The sequence below is a fragment of the Schistosoma mansoni genome (assembly GCF_000237925.1).
Source record: "Schistosoma mansoni, WGS project CABG00000000 data, chromosome 1 unplaced supercontig 0076, strain Puerto Rico, whole genome shotgun sequence".
NCBI lineage: Eukaryota > Metazoa > Platyhelminthes > Trematoda > Strigeidida > Schistosomatidae > Schistosoma > Schistosoma mansoni.
This window is the reverse complement of record NW_017385990.1, coordinates 60,894-66,620: the sequence shown is the minus strand read 5'-3', so window position 1 is coordinate 66,620 and position 5,727 is coordinate 60,894.

The following is a 5,727-nucleotide window of genomic DNA, read 5'->3' as shown; positions in this document are numbered from 1 at the left end:
GTAAGTTATATTTCATCTTCATTATTTTCATAGAGTTCTAGTGGGAAGCAGTGACCAGTGGAGTTCAACCATGTCCGTTATGAGATAACAACTCACTGAAGACAATTGGTGGACGGTTGCTCAAACTACGTGGATTGGTTGAAGTTAAACATTAACACCGTTGGATGCCTGCCGGCTCAGTGGTCTACCGGTTAAGGGCTCTGGCTCGAGACTGGTAGGTCCTGGGTTCGAATCTCGCGAGTGAGGGATCGGGGATGAGCGATACTGAGTAGTCCCATGATAGGACGAAAAGGCCGTCCAGTGCTTTTAGGTTTTCCATGGTGGTCTAGCTTCAATTGACTCACGCTTTCAACTATGAAAATACTAAATCTCCACAAAAACCCCTTCTGATAAATTTGCATTAATTATAGTCGAATAATGAATGTTTTTCTTCCAGACATATTATTCATTTAAGATCAAAACTGCATAAAAAGCAGTATTTAAAAGGATGTACATGTTCTTTGATGCTTACTTACTTACCTACCTACGCCTGTTACCCCTCATGGAGGAGCAGAGGCCACACACCATCATTCTCCATTCAACCCTGTCCTGTGCAATCTTTCCCAGTTCGTTCTAGTTGTTATTCATCCTTCTCATATCTGCTTCTATTTCCCGACGTAATGTGTTTTTTGGCCTTCCTCTTTTCTACTTCTTTTCGGGATTCCAAGTAAGCGCTTGCTTCGTGATGCAGTTTGGTGATTTCCCTAATATATGTCCGATCCACTTCCAACGTCTTTTCCTAATTTCCTCTTCAGCTGGAAGCTGGTTTGTACTAGCACACAGTAGGCTGATCACAATTATAATTGACTAGTCAGTAGCTTTACACGGTTCCTAAAGAATTCTGGTTGTGTATTGATCATATTCTTACTTAAAGTTCATTTGTGCTAAAGATTCTCTTTAACCACTTGAAACCTAGAAGTAAAACTATGAACTATTTTAAAACCTTATAGTTGGTTTATTTTGATACCATGATTTCGAATACGTTTGGAAAAAGTAAGTCCCATAGTTACAAAATCGTTCACCATGTCTAACTTACTCATAGAATATCTCCATTGAAATGTTTCAACTTTTTCTTCGTCTAATGTACATGAAAACACTGAAAAGTGAACGTCAACTTACTATACAATATAGCGTGTCTCACACAAACATGGACAATAGTGTTCAGACGAAGAGTAATTTTTTTAATGTAGGAACAATTAAAATGTACGACATCAATCGTAGATGTGTGGTGTTGTGTTGTGCAATCCACCAATTTTCAAGGAGTAGCTACCAGCTGCATGTTGGATGACATGAAGTAAGAAAAAAGGTGTCTTGGAAAGTCATGTTCAACAGCGGCACTGAATTTAGGGAAATAAGTAGTCATATCAATTCGAAAGCATGCCAGTTACTGGAAACGGATCTGGTTTATTGGTTAGACGTTCGAGATGCAACACATTCATTCATCTTGACTGTTCTACAAGGACCATTGAGGGTGACCTGCTGTGTATGGAGTGTTACCGTCATGATAGGTAGTGATGGGTTTTGCGATTGGATATCACACTTAATAATAATTTTCACCATGGATGTCAACAAGTATTCAATGAGTTCGAAATAACTATGGAATGACACTTTTGTAATAAGTGTACATCACATACAACATAGAAATGATCAAGTTTAACTGCCTATAATTGAGTATGAATTGATGCATTATTGATGTTTAGACAATTTTTCGTTTGTTCGTGATCAGTAAGTTACCAAGACAGATAGATTGACCTATGCAAGGCTAAGCAGTTGACCTTTATAAGCCAGCTAATATGAGTTACCCTGTCTGAGACCATTGGAAATTTTGATGGAGTTTTAATCTTTGGACTGGATGGTTTGATCGTGGAGCTTTCATTGTCCTTCTGAACGACACCTCGGAGTCTTCAGGACAGGCCGTGAACCACATGTGGTGAAATTCAAACACCTCACTTCCACCCGAACTTTGTGCTGATGATGTCGTTCAGAAGGACGAAGGAAGCTCAACGACTAAACCATCAATCTCAAAGAACAGAACTCCATCGAAATCATCCACTTGAGGTACAAATGTACCATCTCACAATTGAAAATACATCGATTCTTTATCAAACATGACTTTTATATTATCTATCTGTCATTAGCACCAGTGAATAAAAACTAGTGACATTAACGTAATATCTGTGTTAAATTGTACACACACACATTACATGAATCATTGTATGATTACATTGAATCACAAGATTACATGAATGAATTGAATGATTCATTGGGTATTGCAGTGAAATGCGGGATCGTGGACGTGCACTGCTGAGGAGTCCCATAATGGGACGAAACGGCCGTCCAGTGCTTCCAGGTTTCCCATGGTGATCTGGCTTCAATTGACTCATGATTTTAACTATGAAATGGTAATTGTTTATGAAGTTTGTGATGGAATCGATAACACTCTACAAATGAATATAATATTAAACTATAAAGCACTGATGGTAAAACTATGTGTAATTACGTCTGAACAGTTCAAGAAATGGCCCCTGTCATTCACTCAAATGTTGACATTCCTTTTATTATCTTATTGAAATTATGAGCCGATCAATGTAGGCCACCACTGAAAACTTGGAAGCATTTGACGGCTGTGTCATCCTAATATGAAACTCCTTAGTATTGTTCATCCACGACCCTGCACGTAAGACTCAATCTCAGAACCTTTGGTCTAATGTGAAATGTTTATTTGTCCTTAGCTTGAATGCTGTTGACAGCGTACATGTCTTTCTCAAATACTTTAAAAAAGTGGTAATTAACAATTGTTGATAAGGTTAATTTGTTTTCTGGAAAACCACTTACGATGATCATGATAAACTTGTGTTTATTAAGACTGAACTTTGCAGTTTCATCAGACTCCTTCACATCTATAGTGTATTCGTCACTGAGATCTTATACTACACAATTTGGATATTATACATATTTCATCTAGGTGATAATGAGGAATCGGGAAGTTTTACGTGTCTTCGATATCATCTTCTTTATACATCTGGATATTTAGCTGACTTTTCAGTCATATCACAATGTAATCTTCACCGGATAATCTAAAAATAACCATACATAACTGAGAAAGCTTAAATGAAAGCATGAGTCAATTGAAGCTGGACCACCAGGGAAAACCTGGAACCACTGGACGGCCGTTTCGTCCTATTGTGGAACTCCTCAGCAGTGTGCATCCGCGATCTCGCCTCGCGAGATTCGAACCTAGGACCTACCAGTCTCGCGCCAGAGCACTTAGCTGAGGAGTCCCACAATAGGATGAAACAGCTATCAAGTGCTTTCAGGTTTTCCATGGTGGTCTAGCTACAATTGACTCATGCTTTAAACTATGAAAATACTAAATCTCTACAAAACCCCTTCTGAAAAAGCGTAGTCTGGTGTATGCATGATTGACGGTAATAGAAATTACTACTTTTTATTTAACTACTTGTTTAGCAGTATCACTTCTCCCTCGCTTCATCACATAAATCTTGTGGTGATAATCAGTATTTCATTCAACGTCTCATCATATGTACTATTATATCGGCATTCAACGAAACGACTGTATCCAATTCATTCGCTAAATTCTCAAATATATCAATATACTGATATACACACTTGACATAGGCAGATGTTCTAGGTCTTTGTATGCTCGTGCTCGTGAGCACCTCCAAGTGTGGTTAAGCAAAGCTGTAGTCAAAACGGTTAACAGCTCTTTTATTTAGCCCATTTAGTTCAGACGGGACATAGAGCCAACATCGAGCAAACTTTCACAATAATATATCGTGTTAACAGAAGTCTACCTAATTCTGTCAGACTGAGAATCCTACAGACGGCTGAGGCAATTGCTATTCGGATCAAAAAGCCAGAGTTCTGCATCCAAAAGAAATATGTACAGCCACTCCTTTTACCCTGACCAACTTCAGGGTCAACTTGTCAATAATCACTTTTATAATATGGTGACATTAATTTAATTCATGTTCATTTTAAACTTATTCCATGTACACATCTTACCAGTCAATATTATTAAATTCATTTATTATTGTTTGTTTTGAATCTTCCCATTGATGTTTTTAGGACTACAACTGGTCAGTCTCTAATTGGCCATATGTGCATACTGTGCGTATTGCCTCGATATAGCCTGAATTCACAAGCATGATAAGCAAAGATGGATAGTGGCTAGCAGTGGAATCCAGTTTGACGCTCGTTTCGTCCTATTTGGGACTCGTCAGCTGGATGTACCTGCATCTCAGAGTTGATGTTCACTCTGGGACTATTATTATTATTACTATTATCATCACACTTCTAACCTGTAAGAGAAATTTATTCAGCATCCAACCCTATTTACTATATCTGACCTAATTCATAATATTCTACATATTACGTAATTTCTGATTTGTAATCCCAATGTTCTATCTCACCCTATGTCATCCTATTACAAACACTTCGTGATTCACATGTTACAGTTTCTTAAATGATGTACTCTGCCATAAACTTGGCCAATTTTTTATGGATTATTAAAAAGAATATTCTGTGTTCATATAATTGTGATTTCGAATTTTGTTGACATTCCACATCAGGTACCTCTGATTCACACTATTCACAGAATGAATCGTTGATCATGTTTGCAAAGACGTTCAGCGTTAACTTGTTTCAAGCCTTTTTCATCGCTGATAACTAACATTCTCATCACTGTACATTTAATCCATCAACATAAAAGGTAAATGCCATTAGTTGTACTTATTCCCAAGTTCAAAAAATGAAACCTACTTCGTGAAAAAATTGTTTTCAAGGTCAAATTATTGAGTTCAACATTAATTGAATGAGTGATCTTGTATATTGGAAAGGATCAATCGAAAGGGTTGCATACATGATTGTTCTATTGTTCACACATTCATTGCAACCTTAGTCAAGTGTTGAATGATTTCAGCTCTTATTATGTTTACGCTTATGACTACAATTGAAGTAATATTAGTACTCGCCTTTCCGTACTTTCTCTCAAATAATGCACGTTACGATTTCGTCATTGTATTGATTATGATGCATGCAGATTGTAATCATCTTTTATGTACGTTTGCATTCATTGATAAGATTACTACTTATATTTGTATTAGTAGTATGAATAGTTTGTAAGAAAATAAGTGGCTGATTGAATGATCAATTGAATGATAGGATAATTTATAGACGGAGTAGACAATTATTTAAGTTTGTGAGTAGTGTCTCAGTGTGGATAGATAAGAATCATAACTGGAATTGTCGGTAATTAAATGATGATATTGTCCTAAATGACAGTCTCACACTAGAATGCTTTCATATCCTTTTTCTTGAGGAGTATTTGGCTCATTCTTTAAAAAGTATAGAAACTATATATATATGTATAGTCTGATAGAAACACGTAAAATTAACTCAATTTGCAGTGGTTAAGTAAATTATAAACACTCTAATGACTGATAGATGTTTTCAGTTAGTGTGTGAATGAGAACTATGCGATTAGCTTCAAAGTAGCTACTCAGCTAATCCTTTTTATCTGAATGTATTACATAGCTAAGATAACCTGTGTGTTTTACTTTCTTGCAAAAAAACGATCTATTCAACACTTTAACAAATAATTTCGAGTTTTTACTGTAAATCCTAATAGCTCTCTTTTCGAATGGAACATTAATTTATTTTAGTCGA